The following is an 18,562-nucleotide window of genomic DNA, read 5'->3' as shown; positions in this document are numbered from 1 at the left end:
AACATTGGTGGGAGGGACATTGCCCATGGCACACACAGTGTACTCCGGAATAGCAATTTTAATGCTGTTATGCCATTGTAAAATGCTGTTCAGCTTTTAATGAAAATAATTTCTTATTTGGCATTAAAATGCATTGGTCTGACTACCAGTGTAAGCAGCAGATTTTATTAATTGTGTTTTCTCATGGTTATAGGGAATGAGGCCATGCCTTCTGATGTGGGCGGATTGCATGGTGGGAAATCTGGGGTGGATGTTAGGTTACACTGAGATAACTATTGTAAAAGGTGACGGCATTTAACTTCTGTCTTCTGGTGACATCATAGTCGTGACGATGTGTAGCAGTAAAAGGAGAAATTAAATAATGACAACTTTCCTTGTCACTTCAGGACAGGGCTTGATTGCACGTTATTCCTGTGGTTCGCATCTGTTCTCCACCACCTGCAGCCCCACTTTGACACAGAAGAGTCTGATTGTGGGTGCTGCTGTTCCTCTCTTCATTGTCAGTTCATATTTGCAAAGAAGTGTGATTTTTCCTCTGACTGCAGTTTTTGAGTAACTGTTACATCATGTGTATTGGGATGTCCAGTATACCGCATGTTGATGAGCAGTTGGACAGCCTCCTGCATGTAAACTCTATGGAGTAAACAGCCCACACAGTCCAGTGCAGTGATGTGAGATGGATCACAGGGGGAATACAGATCCTAGAAAGAAAGGCATCTGGAAGACGTACCCTGGCTAGAGCTGGCAAGAAGGCAGACCCAGATTATGCAGGGTTTTGAAAACCAGGTCAAATTGTTGAGACTTTATTCCAAAGACTGGCGGAAACGATTAAAGGGTTTTAGTCAGGAAATGGCATAATTAGATTTGCAGTTTGGAAAGGAAATTTGCTTATATGTGTAGTAACCCTATAATTTATTATCCAAACCAGGAAACTTTATAGAATAAAAAGAGGTGCAAAGACCAATTGTGCTGGCACCATGGATATAAATTCTGACCATCTTGGACAACCTGGGATGCATGGTTAATCTGTTTATAGGGGACTGCAATAGAAGAAGATGGGTATGGGAAGATAAGTTAGGAGAGAAAGTGGTAGTTCAAACTACAATGAGACAGCCAATAGAGCAAGTTTGATAAGTATCAGAGTTATTTTGGAAAAGGAACATGAAATTGTTCCTTTCACATTCGGTGACTGAATGTGAAAAGGGAGAGAGAGAGAAGTTGAGTCTACCAGGCAGTTGGCTTGAATGGATGTTGGACCCATTTACTGAGATGAGGAACGCTGGGGAGGCTTTAGAGGGAAGGTGATAGTTTTAGATATATACAAGCTGAGTCAAAGGTAGCTTTAGGCACCTAGAAAGAGCTGGTGTCAAGATTTATGAGAGCCAGCCCTGGTCAGGTAGCTCAGGTGGTTAGAACATCATCCCGATACACCAAGGTGTGGGTTTGATCCCTGGTCAGGGCACATACAAGAATCAACCAATGAATGCACATATAAACAGGGCAACACATGGGCAACTCTTTCCCTTTCTCTTTTCCCCTTCCTCTCTCTCTATAAAATCAGTATCTTTAAACAAATTTAAAAAGATTTACGGGAGACAGCACTTTGCATGCGGAGCTGTCATCTGAGGTGGTTAGCTGGCCTGGGTCGACATTGTGGACTACTCAACACTGGTCTTGGCCCAAGTCTATCTAGCACACGGATGGTTCTAGAAATAGCAAGTACTCACCCTGTTCCTACTTTGTTAACAATTTATCCTGGTTGTTTGGCTTAAAGGTGAAAAGAAGACTCTAATACTGTATTTTCACATGATTCAAGGGGAGAAGTGCCTTAGGAGGACATTTGAAGATGTCTGATGTGATGATAGTTCACAATAAACCTTTATATGCTGTGCTTCTGGGATCTAACAGTTTTGATAGGTTAAGGAGCAGGGCGCTTGGTGATCCAAAATGATGGGTCTAATGTCCACTGAAGGTACATTTTGCCTTGGTTAGACTCAAGTCTGCAGTAAAACTAGTAAAGATTTCTGTTTTTTTTTTGTTTTTTTTTTTTTTGTTTTTTGTTTTTTTTTGAAAAGAAATGATTAAAGGCTCACTTGACATGTAGAGAAAATGTGATCAGTCTTCATGTTTTAAGAAATGATTGAGGCGTGGAAGACCGCACATTAAGGTTCCAAAATTAACTGGGCAAAGGACACTCAGAAGGGGCTGTTGTCTGAGATCTTACATCTGAGAAATGGCTTTAATGCTATTATCTAGGGTGTCTTGTTGTTTTTTTGTGTGTATTTTTAAAAATATATATATTTTATTGTTTTTTTACAGAGAGGAAGAGAGAGGGATAGAGAGTTAGAAACATCGATGAGAGAGAATCACTGATCAGCTGCCTCTTGCATACCCCCTACTGGGGATGTGCCTGCAACCAAGGTACATGCCCTTGACTGGAATCGAACCCGGGACCCTTCATTCCGCAGGCTGATGCTCTATCCACTGAGCCAAACCGGTTGCGACTAGGGTTTCATGTTTTAAGATGACCTGTAGCCTCTTAAGAAGTAAACTTTCCTTTCTCTTCTTTAAAAATTATTTTCTTGCTAGTATATTATGTTAGGAATAAAACATTTTTGTTCCATTCATCTTGCAAAGTGGAAAGTTGTAAAATGACGATGGTGCTGCCTCAAAAAGAAGGACTCTAACTGCTCTCGTCTTGGGAATTACCACTGGTTAGTTTAAAATCGGAAGGTGCTGTGGTTGGTCACTTGTCCTTGAACAGTCACAGCCTGCAGAGCAAACAATAAAAAAACAACAACCAAAAACCCAACTTGCTGGCTTCATCCTAATGGCATTTCATTCATAAAAAGAAATTGTGCCCTGGGATTTAATTGAGCGGTTCCAGGGCCATGCCAGCAGAAAAGCAGCTGGTTGGGCTCCTATATAAACATGATGACATGTCGAGGGCGGTGTTTACTTTCTTATAATTAAAGCAAATTAGAACTTCCATCATATTTCTGCAGTGCGTCCCGGCAGCGACGTGCTGTGGGAATTGCTCATGCTGCTTCTGGAGTGAGGCTTTCCTTCATTCAACATTCATTTTCCTTCGTTTAAATTCGCTCCAGGCGCCACCTGCTCATGCCGGCTCTGAGACCTGGGCTTCTCAGGGGCCCTTGGAAATGAGACTGGAGGGCATGGCGGAATTCACAGCAACCACTTGTGATGACATTAGGTATTTCCAGCCTGGACGCTGGTTCTCTGGGGGCCAACAGTCTGTTCTCCCCCATACTCCCTTCCCTTCTATCAATTTTCATAACACTGAGGGAAGTCTCCAATCAACTACCTCGTTTGGCACCAACAGATCATTTGTAGGGACCCACATTATTGTTGTTGCTGTTAATCCTCATCCAAGGATATTTTTTTTCCATTGATTTTTTAGAGAGAGTAGAAAAGAGAAGGAAAGACAAGAGAGAAACATCCATGTGAGAGAAACATGTGAATTGGTTGCCTCCTGCATGCGCCCTGACCAGGGCTTGGGCTACGGAGGAGCCTGCAACCAGGGTACCTGCCTTTGACTGGAATCAAATCCCAGACCCTTTGGTCCGCAGGCCGATGCTCTATCCACTGAGCCAAATGGGCTAGGGTGGGACTCACACTATTAACTGAAACAACTGTGACGCCAATGAAAATATATCAGCTGCACAGCAAATACGGGCACACTCTTACTCAGCCAAAGGCTCTCTTGAGCTCTAATTGGACACAAGGCTATAAAACCTAAGCAGACATCGTTTCTCATGCATGGTGCCCTCACCTTAGATTTTTAAACCAGAAACCAGGTATGTCTGAGATTTGACACTTTAAAAAAACAGAATGACCGTTCTACAGTTATATAAATACCAGTAAGACGCTTTCAGAATTCAATGTCACTTCATCAAAACCCTGACTAAGAGCAGCACATTTAATTAAAAGTGAAGTGTATAGAGCTCACTAAAACACGGTTCAGTTCTAAATCACAGTCACATTTCATTGTCTCGATTTTGTTAACGTACAGTGTCAGGGCTAAATGGTAAGTGCCAGAAGCCTTGCAAGGAAGGTTGTCCTCCGGCATCTTCCCCCCCCAGTGTTGCTGACAAAAGAGGTTCAGATACTGTCACGCAAGGCATGGAAAAGCATTGAAATTTTTCCATATCCCCCTGAATTAGGATTGAGCTCTGGAGCTTGCTGAGCTCATTTATAAAAGGGAGTGAAGGACTTTTACAGGCTGAATGTGAAGAAAACCACGACCCATTCGGAGCTTTCTACACTGAGAGAGAAGAGCAGGTGCGAGGCTCTAGCAAGAACTGCCTTGTTGTGGGAACTGTGGCATGACATGGAAATAGAAGTCAGATATTTCGCTAATATTTATGATTGTCAGTTTTTCCCAGAAAATTTAAAGCCAAATATATATGGGGGAAAAAAACTCGGATATCCACTCTAGATTAATATGAGTAGGAATTTTCTAAAACACTCTTTTCTCTTGGACTATTCTGATGGATCTCACCTTGTACATTGGAGAGGGGAATAGGAAGGAGAAGAAACGAAAGGAGAAGAAATTGCACTCTTACCCATGTAAATGTTGTAACCTTAGAGTTGTTCTTATGAGGCTAATGACAGGGAGGCAAACTGAATAGAAATTTAGGGACTTTAGGGTTTTCCTCGTGTTCAGTTTTGTCTCGCATGCCAAAGCTAATCAAGAATTGGCTGCCTGCTAAATCCAGTCTCGGGGAGAGATAGCTCCCCCTCTCTTAGGTCCCCAGCCCACCTGTTCATGTAGTCATGGAATTTCTCCTTCGCCTAAAACGAGCTATATATAACCAAACATCTCATAAAGTGGGGGAGGGGGTGTGGTGAAATAACAAGAGCGAGTATTTAAAGGATCTGACTTCAAGAAATGTGCCCAGATGAGTTTGGCCAGTTGGGGTCAGTTAAGCGTCCCCTGATACCAACCATTAGTAATATTTTCCATGCACTAAGTCAAACAATGGAAACTCGATCACATCTGGCTGCGCCTCCACTACCTATGCAGCTTGTAATGGTTTTGAAATCTTGATCTGAAACAGCACCGTGGTCCTGGCAATGGATTGTTAGCCAGCAAGGAAGGTGCACTTGTTTCAAAACAGTGGAGAGTGGCTTATGACCACTCCCCTCAGACGCTTCCCTTTGGCTCCTATCGTTAGATTATTTCATCCTGATCCAAATGGAGTTTGGGTTATTTTCCTCCCTCCCTCTCTTCTTTCTTTCTTTTTCTTTTTTAAAATATATTTTATTGATTTTTTTCAGAGAGGAAGGGAGAGGGACAGAGAGCTAGAAACATTGATGAGAGAGAAACATCGACCAGCTGCCTCCTACACGCCCCCTACCGGGAATGTGCCCTCAACCAATGTACATACCCTTGACCGGAATCGAACCCGGGACCTTCCAGTCCACAGACCGACGCTCTATCTACTGAGCCAAACCAGTTTTGGCCCTCCCTTCTTTCTTTTTGTGTTGTTAGAGCTATCAGCAGCAAGCCTCTTAAAAAAAAAATATTTTGTCCCTTCAGGGAGTCACCTTTTCCCATTGAGAAGTTTTGGTTGGCTGGATGAGTCCCTTTGAAGGTGGCAAGAAGAGTTTTGGAAGATTGATAATTCCAGAAATATTTGCTACCTTAAAGGTCTTGACTAGGACCAGCTATAAACTTCCTGTAGGCTCTATTATGGGCGCGATCCACGCCTCCCTTGCTCCCTTTTCCATCCCCGGCATTCGGTGAGACATGGTGAAAACTCAGTGCATGCTTTTTGAATGTCTGGCTGGTACCCAGGTTTTCTTATTCTGAAAACAATTCTATTTGCAGGTTGTAGTGTTAATTGAGATAATGGATATCATTTTGCAAATAAGAAATCAAAAGTCCCAGTGTGAGTCCCACATGAGTGATAATAATGGCAATAAGAATAATAGTAACAACAACCATGTACTATAGAGTTACTCTGTGCCTGGTTCTCTGCTGATCATTTTACCCGCTTTAACTCATCCTGTACTCATAACAATGCTGTTAAGTGCTCACTCTGCCATGTGAACTTTTCAAAAGAGGAGCCTGGACAGGTTAACCACCTTGCCCTAGGTCACATAGGCAGTAAGTGGTGAAGACAGAGCCATTTGTCTTAAATATTGTGTTTTTCTTTTTAATTACTTATTGATTTGAGAGAGAGAGACACACGTACACACATCAGTTTGTTGTTCTGCCTGTTTATGCATTCATTGGCTGGTTCTTTGTGTGCCCTGACTGAGGATCAAACAGGCAACCTTCAAGTATCGGGATGATGCTTTAATCAACTGAGGTACCCAGCTGGCGCCTTAAATATCGTGTGTTTCAACTAAAATAGTTGTGTTTTGCAGGATGAATCTCCTTGTAGACTAGCTGCCACCCTTATAAGATTAGTGTGATGATACCTACCTTGGAGCTCAGATGGGAACATTGAAATGGATATTTATGGGGAAGCTTTCCGATGTGAATAGTCATGACGTACTTGACTGTTCTTAAGACACTAATATTGTCATCAAATGCAACAGGATTTAGCATTCAAGACAGAAGGGATTGGAATCCCCCTTTTTACAAAGGAAACTTTGTGGCAAAGACTCATGGGAGGTGACCTACCTCCAAACTCTCTCCTGTGGTTGTTGGCACACCCACATGCTCACCAGCAATTAGCCAGAGATTGGTTCCTTTCCATACAGGCATCTGGGAGGACATCTGTGGCTTCTAGCTTTCCCCGGACCAGTGGTTCCAACCGGAAGAGAATGTGAGAGAGAGAGACAGCTAGAGCAAAGCTTCATTTGTTTTGTTACCTCACCTCTGAGGAGACATGCCATCTCTTTTGCCTTATTCACATTGTTAGAAGTGAGTTAGTAGGTCCAGCCCACCATCAAGGGGAGGGGTTACTAAGAGCCTGAGTACCAGGAGCAGGGACCACTGGGTGCCCTCTTAGAAACTGCCAGGCACAGATGGGACAGAGTTGCCAAGGCAGAAATCCTCTGCACTCTTGTTACCTCCATGGTGGTTCATGGACTGGCGACATCCCATCACTTGAGCACTTGATGGAAACGGAGAATTTCCGATTTCCTCCCAGCCAGCCCCACTCGGTCAGATTCTACATCAGCAAGGTCCAGCGGCCCTTCACGGGCACATCCAAGTCAGAGGAGCTCTTATCTACATGACTTCACACGTCCACTCTTAAAGGAAACTGACTTTAAATTGGTAATCACGTATCAGCGTCCCTCTTTTGGAGAAGAAGCTGATAATAAGATTCTGCTTTCTATGTTCTTCAGAGAAAGGCACGGCCGGCTAAGCCATGGTCTTGAAGTGCACACACAGTCACCGTTTAATGGCTTAAAGATGAAGTTTGAACTTTCGTTGGCTCTCAGACATAACAATGACCACATGGACGTCTCCTATTCCTGTGCAGCATTCACAGGGAAAACCAGATCCTTTGAACTCAGGAAAAACCCCAAACCCATCATCCAAGCATCTTTCATTCCTGGAGATTATCAGCGTTTTCATTACAGGTTCAATTCCTTATAAGTTTTTCATGTGGAAACTATCCTGTTACCTCGTGTCCGCTCTCCTCCTGCCGAGCGCGAGGGGACTGGGTATTTTGCTTCCTACAGCTGCTTTGGATTTTGTTACATTTTCCAGGTTTTGAAAAGGAAAAAAAAAAGTGCTGACAGAAAGTGGCTTCATCTACAACTCTCAACTGATTTCTAGAGTATAAACAGAGATGTTTCCTGATTGTATGTATCAGCGAAATAAAAATATTATCTTTATCTCCAAAACCCCACCAGCCACTTTATTTTTAGAAACTGGGCACTAAAAACAAACAGAAAAATATGTTGGGGAAAAGGTCACAACGAGATAAAGACAGCAACTATGACTGGATAGAAAGAAAGAGCACACTTTTTGGTCTGCACTATTTTCAACAACATGTATTTGCCTTATACATGGAAACAATAACTTTCCATTCGCATCTGGGCAGAAAGTCAGAATCAAATAGATCCAATTGGAAAAGCTTACTTACATTATACACCCCCTTCCCCACCCCTTAATCGATCTTCTTTGTCTATTTTACATAATGGAGCAAAATCCTCTTAAGAATATTTGAAGTAAAACTGTTCAAAAGTCACATTCTATTGTAACAGGATGAAACAAGTAAAGCTTAAATGGGAGCCACTAGGAGGTGAGCATTGTGCTTGGCCCACACAATGCCCCTCAGTAAGGAGAACATCTCTTCCCTCTGGGTTTTCAGGTGTGAGGTTGGGAGTAATAAGAATTCTTTTGGGCTCTCCCAATTTGGTAAAAATCTCCAGGGTGTATTTTGACAGCACCAGGAGACTTGAGTACCTTGAGGGACCAGGAAAAAGAGTCTGGGTGGCAATATACATTGGGATTTCAGAGGCAAGGCTCTGAAATCCCAATGTATATTGGTGGGGAGGGCAGGAAGCGAGGGCCAGGTAAGGATCTGTTGACTAAGAGAGGGCAGGTGAGCCAGGACTGAAGGGTTGTTGGATAGATTGAACTTGGCAATGGCATCTCCAAAACCCAAGGTTCAGGCTTCATAAGACAGAGTAATTGAGTTATGATCCAGCAAGTCTCACATCTCTAAGCTAGATCAGCATTTTTCAACCGCTGTTCCGCGGCACACTAGTGTGCCGCGAGATGTTGCCTGGTGTGCCGTAGGTGCAGACAAGACAAGAATTTTATAATTTTTCACTATTTTGTTTACTTAATATTTCATAATAAAGTAATTATAAAATACTTTCTTTGTGTTTATTTGATTCCTATTCAAGAGAATTACTTTATATATAGTCAATATAGGCACAGAGTTAAATTTTTTAACATTTTCTAATGGTGGTGTGCCTCGTGATTTTTTTCATGAAACAAGTGTGCCTTTGCCCAAAAAAGGTTGAAAAACACTGAGCTAGATGACAGAGCATCAGTCATGATCTGTCTAGGTATGTTGCAGGTGGTACTGTGGAGAATATGACCTTGTAAGGGGATTGACAAGCCCAGGTTTTATACTAGAGCCCCAGCTATAGGATTCAGGGGTTGGAATGGGACCTTCAGTTCCAAAGGGCTTATGGGAGTACTGATTTGCTTAATACAGACCCATGACCTGACATAGGAAAGGAGTAGGAATTCTGTGAGTTGGAAGAGAGAAGAAGTTCCAGAGAGACCCAGTTCATCCCTTTGTCACCAGGACACACATTTGGTTGATAAAGATGACTCAGGGTGGGACACTGAGGAGCTGGAACAAAACATAGGAGTGTCGCTGAGCTGCCAGATTCTGGTCTGAGAACGTTGATTTGTTTGGAATACCCTCCCCCACCTCCCTAGAGAAGAGTGGTGTTTCTGGCCAAGTTGGTGAAGTGATTACAGGGGCTGGACTGACCTGTGAGCCCAGCCTCTCTCTGCAGACCTAGGAATGCATCAGGAACGCAACATCATCCCATGTTCCTCTGGTTGCTGTCCTTCCAGCCGTGTGTATGTCACCGGGCCAGAGTGATTAGCTGGGGACCTACTTCCAGGTTTCTGTTTGTTTCATTTGATGTGGTTTCTTGGGAGCAAGAGAGAAAATGCTGATCCCGGAGCTCTCTAATCAAGAAGACGCCCTTATTAGCTCTCATTCCCGTAAGTGGGAGCGGTATCTAGTTTCCCTTGGAAGCAAGGCGGTGGAGGAGAAAGGGTATACCACCATGAAAGGCAATCTCTCCTGGAACCAATGTGCTTGAGCATTGAACTTTGGGTCACACCGCGTGTTTCCCAGCAGTGATATTTGAATACGTAATTACGCTGCTCTTCATGTGGTCTTGGTAGTGCAAAGAGCAAGTGTGTGCTGTGTATTTGTTTTCCAGGTCTCCCATTTCTCATTCCCCAAGCCACATGACAGGCGAGTCTTACTGTACCGCATTGAGAGATAGCTGCTCTTGGCTTCAGGAAGCTCTTTCTTTCCTTTCCTTTTATTCCTTCCTCATCCTTTCTGCGTTTGATCAGTGCCTAGGTGCCCCCTTGAATGCTTTTATTTATTTATTTTTTTCAATAGCACATTTGCCACCAGGGGTCATAACCCAATCCAAGAATTGAATAGTTTGTACAGCTCAGGCACCTACCAACTGGAATGAGCTCTGACCATAGTTTTTGAGCAGAAGTCTGTCTGGCTGCATTCACATCTGGAGGCTTCACTGGAGAAGAGGTCACTTGCAAACTCATTCAGGTTGTTGGCAGAATCCATTTTCCACACCCGTGGCATTTTGCTAGCTAGAGGCCAAAGGCTGCTCTCAGGTGCTGGAGGCACAGTTCCTTGCTCCAGGGACTACTGTAACATGGCTGCTTTCTCTGTCAAGCCCAGAAGGAGAGTCTTTCCCTGCAGGGAGGGAAGGGTTCCTCTCGCAAGAGCTTTCACCTGATTAAGCCAGGCCGACCCATCATCCTCTGCTATTTGATTAATCCAAAACCAACTGCTGTAGGACCTGAGGCATATCTTCATCTATGTCATATTCTAGTGGCTAGAAACAAGTCATCACTTCTGCTTACAACTAGGGGTAGAGGACCACATAAGGCCAAGGACACGAAAACAGCAGGAGTCATGGAAGCTGCCCCAGGGTCTGCCCACTTGTCCACATCTGCAAATTAGCAGAGTGCATCTAAAAATGTCGCTTTTCAGTTTCTTTGGGGGAAAAAATTTTTTGGTGGCGCTGGGCCCATGTTCCTATCTGGCAAGAGCCAGCAGAAATGAACTGTTCACAGCCCACTCTGGCGAGCACCTTCCTACCTGAGTGTCTGTTATTCTGCATCCCCTGCCTCTGTCTGTTCTCTTCACCTGTATGACCTGCTTCATTCATAAGGCCGTTTATAGTTACAAGTCCCACAGTACACTTTTACTTCAGTATAACTCTTCAATATTTTTGTTGCCTCTGCCCGTGTTTTTCAGAAGGTATAGTAGTATTCAAGATGGAAGGAATAGTGGAGATCACTTACTGTACCTTTTTTACAGAAAAAAACCCAGGCCCTGAACAGTGGTGTGACCAGGTTCACACAGTGGTTAGAACCCCAAACTCGTGTGTCATTCTGTTTAAGTCCCTCTATGTTTTTGAGAATAGGAAAGGAAGTGAGCAGTTCCTGTTCCAGAAGAGAATATGGAAACAGTCCCTGGTGAAGACACAACTGCCTTCTCTAGGAAAACCTACCGTTTTCCAGCTATTAGGAACCACCACAGTAGTTGTGTATCGGCCCATATGGAGGTTTGGCTTCTGCAGAGGGTCTGGTCCAGCTGAGTTACTGGCCCCTGCGCATGAGCTGTCATATTGTCTCATTAACGGCCTTATTGTCGGCTGTCCTATTGTCCGAAACAGGGTCCCTGACTACCACCAGTCCACTGTAAAAACACACACCACTCGAGTGTAGTGTCAATCAGGTGTGTGGGCTCCCTGATTGACCATATTCACATCCCAGCCTGCATCTACTAACTGTGTGACTGGCCTTGGGCAAGTGATTGAAATTCTGTCCTCCGTTTCTTCACCTGTGACATGAGAACAGAACGGACTAGTTTTGGATATTTCAGGAGTTAATACATGCAGAGCACTCTGACACTTCCTGGCTCAAGAGCCACCAGTTCTGTTACTGACCCTACCTTTGCCTATGCTTCCGGGTGGGTGTTTGGAGTTGAGGTGTGGTTCTCTAGATCAGAAACTGACATTTCCAATGGGGGCAGTACCACCCCTGGGGACAGTAATTTGTTTTTTGGAGGGCAAAAAGCCATTAGCTTTTACCATGCAAAGCACAGACATACATAATATATGTACACAGAAATACAGTTGACCTTGAACCACACGGTTTGAGATGAGCACTTGATAGGGCTTTTTTTTTCATCTTGTGAAGACATGGTGTTAATTTACTAGTATAGTAACCATAAATACATATAGTACTGTAGACATATTTTCTCTTCTTTACAATTCCCTCAGTAACACTTTATTTTCTCTAGCTCACTTCATTGTACGAACATAGCACACCATACATACAACACAAAATGTGTGTGTGTTATTGCTTCTGGTCCATAACAGGCTGTTAACAGTTACATTGGAGGGAGTAGCAAGTTACACACAGATTTTTGACTGCATGGACTCGGTACCCATAACCCCCTTGTTGCCCAAGAGTGAATTGCATCATATATCTGTATTATAATTTGGGGGGGGCATTAATTAGGGGGGGAATGTTGCCTTTGGGACCACAAATATGGGGGGAAAAGGTTGAGAAACACCGTTTTAGAGAAAGAGCAGAGTGGCTGCTTCATTTGCGAGGCCCGGTATGAAATGAAAATGTGAGGGCCCCCCGTGCAAAAAGTGCCACGGATTTCAAGACAGTGAAAGCAGCGCATTACAGCAAGCGTGCAGCCCAGGGAGAATGGGCACCTGCCAGCTCGCACACCAGGAAGCCACCTGCAGATAGACCATTCAGGGATCTCCCCCGTGACTATTCTGAGAAATGTCCTCACGTGTCTCATGCTTATAGATCTCCCTCGCCCAGGGCCACATAACTAGGATGCCAATGGTTTGCTGAGTTCAGCCTATTCTCCATGACTAGAAGCAAACGCTGCTAGTATCTGGCTCATAAACAAAGACTCAGATGAGTAAAAGGGTAGCGATGCTCAGTGGATATTGCCGTAGTTTTAATTCCCCCACTTGCGTCTTTTTGTCCATTCATTTGGCCTCCGTTTTATCCTCCCCCGAAATATGCAAGCTCTTTTGAAACTTCGTTTCAGTTCATCTGAGGTGCAAGTGGGTGAAGAGAAAAACGAAAACAAAAACCCATTGCTTGGAAAGGAGGCTATCAGCCTGGCCCGTATCTGCCCGGTCCCCGGTCCCCGGTGCTCCTGGCTCTGAGGTTTGTAAGAGGAAGTGACCTCATGTGCTGCAGCTGACGCCCAGGCCCTGCCCCACGGCCTGTGCTGCTGGCTGCAAATGCGCCATCTCCCCCTTGCCTGCCAGCTCCCAAAAATAACTCAGTGGGAACAGCCCAGCAGCCTCTCCCTCAAGGCCTGCAAATCAAAGCCCTGATTAGGCCGGAGGGTGGGAAACGTGGCCGCAGGGCCGCTCCGGGGCATGCCAGTGCCAATGCCAAGGGTGTAGGAGCCTTCCGGTGCCTCAGAGGTTGGGATGGGGACATGAGTCAGGCTTAATTCAGGGGAACTCAGCCCATCTCTCTGGGTCCTTGAATCCGCTGGGGAGAGGCGGCTGCCTCCCTGACTTCCAGAAGCCAGGTGATGACCATAGCTCAACCCCCACCTGCCAGGCGTCTGCGGAAGGAAAAGTTGACTTGCTTGGGGTGTACCTCACTTGTCTTTTCTTAGCCAGGTCTCTCAGCAGTAGTTCTGGGTGGATATTGTTTTTCCACTTTACAGGTGGGACAGAGAGATAAGCTGGCCCAGCTCGCACAGGTGGTCAGCGATGGGCTGGGGTACAAATGTCAGAACCCATGCATTTTCCCCTAGCACCCTGCATTTGTAGCCAAATTCCCACCCACATGGGGGTTTGAATCATTGGGTGAAAATCAAATCTCTTCCCGGCGAGGCAGGTGAGATCTGAGGGGTGCTGCTCTGAGTAAGAGGGGGTGATGTGTGTGGCTGAACTGGAAAGGACAAGCCCAGCCTGAAAGCGGTCAAACCCGAAACAGAGCTGTGCCAGCCAAACAAAACAGGGTCGCGAGCCTTATTAGGCCACCAGGTCCTGGGCTGTGACCCTTGCACAGAGCCTGCATCAGGTTGGGCAAGAGGGCGCATAATACGCCCAGAATGGAAACCAGAGCCGGTTTGTCTGTCCCTCCTGCCCAGGCCCACTTCTTTGGGGATATCTCAGCGGCTGTAGAGGGAAAGCAGGGGCCCTCGGGCCAGACGGGCTTGGCTTTTAGTCCCAGCCCTGCCACCAGTCACAGTGCGACTTTGAGTAAGTAAGTACCTTCTATGAGTTTCAGATTTTTCATCTTTAAAGATGGGGCGTATTTATTTCACATTGATTGGTTTGTGCTATGTGCCTGGTGCTGCCTGAATCTCATCTTATCTCAGGAAATGGCAACTCTGGGTGGTCCCTGATGCCCTCTTCCTTATACCCCCTTGCCAATCCGTCAGCACAACTTGCTGGCTCTGCAGTCGATATACATCCAGGAACTGATCATTTCTCACAGCTATTGTGACTCTGAGGTCCATCCCCATCACGGCTCACCCAATTACCACAACAGTCTCCTCACCTGTCTCTCTGCGACCTTCAAATCTCTTCTCAATCCAGCAACTAGAGGCACCAAGACTGGCTGATAAGAAATTCCTGCTCCTTTATACGGAAGGCATTTTTAAGGCTATGTGGTCTTAGAGCAGTGTTTCCCACACTTCTCTCATGATGAGAATCACCTGGTGGAGTTGTTAAAATACAGATTCCTGAATCCCAACTAAGAAGTGCTAAATTAGAATTTTGGGGAACATATAGGTAAAATTGTATACTTAACTAGTGCTCTGTCTTAGGAACATTTAGGTAAAATTGTATACTTAATGCTCTGTCCTAGGAACATTTAGGTAAAATTGTATACTTAACTAGTGCTCCTCTGTCTTAGGAACATTTAGGTAAAATTGTATACTTAGTGTTCTGTCTTAGGAACATTTAGGTAAAATTGTATACTTAGTGCTCTGTCTTAGGAACATTTAGGTAAAATTGTATACTTAACTAGTGCTCTGTCTTAGAGCACTAGTTAAGTATACAATTTTACCTATATGTTCCTCAAAATTCTAGTTTAGCACTTCTTAGTTGGGATTCAGGAATCTGTATTTTAACAACTCCACCAGGTGATTCTCATCATGAGAGAAGTTTGGGAAACACTGCCCTAGAGAGTAGTTCTTTAGCAAAACTGGAATTGTATTCATCTCTGATTGTGGATTTCCAGTGCAGTGTTTGGTGAGTTCTTTCCCGGTGCCTTTCAGTGTAGAACCCTGAGCTGTTTCTGTTCTGCAGGAAATAGGGCTGCCACTGAGGTTGGGTGTGATTTTCTCCTCTTTGCTTTTTAAATATATTTGTATTGATTTCAGAGAGGAAGGGAGAGAGAGAGAAAGATAGAAACATCAATGATGAGAGAGAATCATTGATTGGCTGCCTCCTGCATACCCCTCACTGGAGATCAAGCCTGCAACCTGGGCATGTGCCCTGACCTCCTGGTTCATTTGTTGACACTCAACCACTGAGCAACACCAGTCCGGCAGGGGTCCAAGTTTTTAGACGGCTCTGGCCAGCCCGCTGCCTACTCTGATGCCTTGGGATATGGTATGGAAAAAGCAGAGGATTTTCAGTGCAGAGCCAGGCATGCGATTTAGACCCTACATAGTTCATGAGAAGCACGATGGCAGCTGGAAAGAGAGAGACATCTGGAGGCAGCCTCCCCTTGCTGACGTCGCCTCGGAGACTGGCATTGCTGTCCCCTGTGGAGGAGCTCTCCAGCGGGCACCACGCTTGCTGTTTTCATGACTGCTTTTCTCCACGGCGAACATGCCCCACGCCTGCACGCGCTGTGCAGACGCACCCCGGGTTGACACGGGGTATGGAAAAAATCTCTCCTCCGCGTTTGTTTATTTGATGCACCCACTGACAGAATGCGGTTCCTTTTGGAGTCTCCGAGGAGCTGAAAACAATCTCAGAAATCCGACTTTCTGAAGTTGGGTTTTCCGCCGCCGCGAAATAGCTTCGCGTTAAAGGTTTGTTTACAAGGAATCGCTGTTTCCACTTGCTGGAGCGGCTCTTCAACGTATTTTTTTTTTAAAGTTGTTTTTTCCAACCGCTAAGTGGATCTAAACATGAAGTGTTCCTGAAGTTGGTTTTCTAGCTCCTGGGCTATTAACTTGCCGCCGGGATGAAGCAGAAGGACGTCCCTCCACTTAGCCACCCGTAAGGCAAGCGCCGAGAAGTTGGGAGAATTCTTTCAAATGGCTCATTGTGCAATATTTGCACCTCACTCCCATCAGCTCTGACACTGTCGCAGAATTTGGCTGTGGTGCTTCCAACCCACCAACCCCGCTCCCTGCTCCCAGCGGTGGGAGACTCTGCTCCAGGGAGGAGGCTGACCAGCCTGATGCTGACCATCTCTGACAGAGCTGAGCTCACAGACCTCCCCTTCTGCTTAGGAGAGGTTGGAGGTGCTCCTACAGGGCTGTTTGAAAAGAGAAGAGACAGAAAACACCCCACAGCCCTAGAATCAGGGCCCCTACAGAGGGAGATGGCTAGCTCCCGCTCCCCTGAAGGAAGGAAAGCGTGCTGTGGTTTGGTATAAAAATCGGTATTTCACACTTCCTCACGCCTGCCCTAATTCGATCATCTCAGTGTCTCACTAACCAGCAAACCAGCTTCAGCGAGCGGCTGTGTGGTGCCTCAGCCTCAGGCATGAGCCTGGTGGATAAAGGGATGTTGGCAGACCAGCTCCATCTCTAGCCCCCTCTGTCCTACTCTGGTGTTTAAATGAGGCTAGATCCCCAATGCACAAGAAGAGTTTTATGTCACTTTCTCCCTGTCCCCTCCCGGCACCCTCCCCACCCACACACTCACCCACAGGCATAAACACTTCTCTGCTGTCAGCCTCTCAGCCACACTCTTTCCCAAGTTCACAGCCAGCTCCTGTTGGCAAATGTTGCCGCGTTGTTCACAGCACGAGAACTATTCCCCATATCATTATCAACAAAAAAGAATTTCCCACAAAACATGTTTGCTGTTTTATCTGGGGTTTTAAATGCTGCTGAGTTCTGGGGGGGAGGGGGGGGCCGCGAGAGGGAGGGTGTGGAGAGACAGAAAGACAGTGAGAAAGAGGTTAAATGAATGTATGATTCTATGAATACTTCTTGTAGGAGTCTCTGAAACCAAGGTTAAGCCTTCAAGTAGCAAGGACAGAATAAAGTTTAAAAAAAAAAAAAAAAAAAAAAAAAAAAAAAAAAAAAAAAAAAAAAAAAAAAAAAGCCATGTCTACCAGCTGCCCTGAGACTAACCTGGATTTTCATGATTTTTGTTTTCCTCTGATATTTTTTTTTTTTTTTTACTGGCAATAATGCAACAAAAACAACCCACATGTAGGGCTGATAGCAGGTTGTTTTGATTGTAGGAATATAACCTTGCCAGTAAGATCCCAACCCCACTCCACGTAGGCATGCTGTTGTTTTTGGCTCAGCTGAATGATCCCAATTTAGAGATGAAGAAACGGAGGTCCGTGGATTTCTGCGTCACTGGCTAACCCACCTTCCTCCCAACCACTCTTGCCGCAGCTGGCTTTTTTCCTGTCCAGCCTCTGTCCCACAAGGGGTATAAATTTAGGAGAGAAACCTGCAGGTAATTAACAGTCCAGCGTGTCTGTCATTCCTTTGATAAAATGTGTTGGGTGTGGTTTCTGGACGTGCAGTTGATAAAATGCATTGGTGGTGTTCCATTTCATTTGACTTTCCATTAGCTTTTTTTTTCTTTTTTTTCCCCTTTTCTTTCCAATGAGAATGTCTTAATGGCCCGCTTCTGTTTTCAATCATAGGGGACATTTCTATGGATTTTTTTTTTTTTTTTACATTTTCCAATAGGAAACATATTCTGATCCTTTAAAGATTACAAGGAAAGTATGGAAGGGTGGGTGATACTCAGAAGAAAAGCTTGCCTGCTGGCTTAAATTAGCAAGTATGTGTACATGTGCATGAGTTTGGGTGTACATACGTGCATGTATGTGCATGAGTGTGCATATACTAGTGCACACATGCATGTGTGCACATGTGCATGAGTGTGGGTGTGTGCGCATGTGCTTGTGCATTTGTGTGCATGTATGTATGCACAAGTGTGCCTCTGGGGGTGACTGTGTCTCTGTATGAGTGTGAGTGTACATGTATGTGTGTGCATGTGCAGAAGTGTGCATGTACCTGTGCATGTATTTATGTAAGTGGCTCTCAAAGGTCTTCGTTGAGTGCTGGACTTGGGGACAGAGATCCCACCATATTACTTAGTTTTTAAAGTTACTCTGCAGCTTTAATAGCCTGTGACTGAAGGAAGGCCCCTCACTTTGTCCGCTGTTCTGTTAGGCCAGTCCGTATTAGTTAAAGGTGAGGAAAATCCCTTAGGGGCTTTGAACATTGAAATTCGACTTGTCTAATGGAATGCACTAGTGTGAGTAGATCTAGATAAGACGGGGATGGCAAGGGTGCACATGAGAAGGGTGATTTCCAGCTCACAGCATCGAGAGAGCTGAGGCATCTGAATAAGTCACCAGAGGAGCCTGGGCAAGCCGATGCGTCCAAGGGCCGGTGCGTATGAACCGTGAAGCTGCCCCAGAGAGGAGCCCCTCCCTCCTCAGAGCCCGACTTGCTCTGAAAAGGGGCCCACCATGGCCAGCCTCACTGGTTATCAGCGCTGGTTTCCTGTTCTTGAACTTGAGATGCTGCCCCGCTCTGCATTTTCTTCCCCTTCCATCCTCCTGTGCGATAATGATCCACAGTCTTGATCTGTGCTTTCTACGTTCAAATGC

This window comes from Pipistrellus hanaki (genome assembly GCF_964339955.1).
Source record: "Pipistrellus hanaki genome assembly, chromosome: 16".
NCBI classification, from domain to species: domain Eukaryota; kingdom Metazoa; phylum Chordata; class Mammalia; order Chiroptera; family Vespertilionidae; genus Pipistrellus; species Pipistrellus hanaki.
This window is presented reverse-complemented; position numbering follows the sequence as displayed.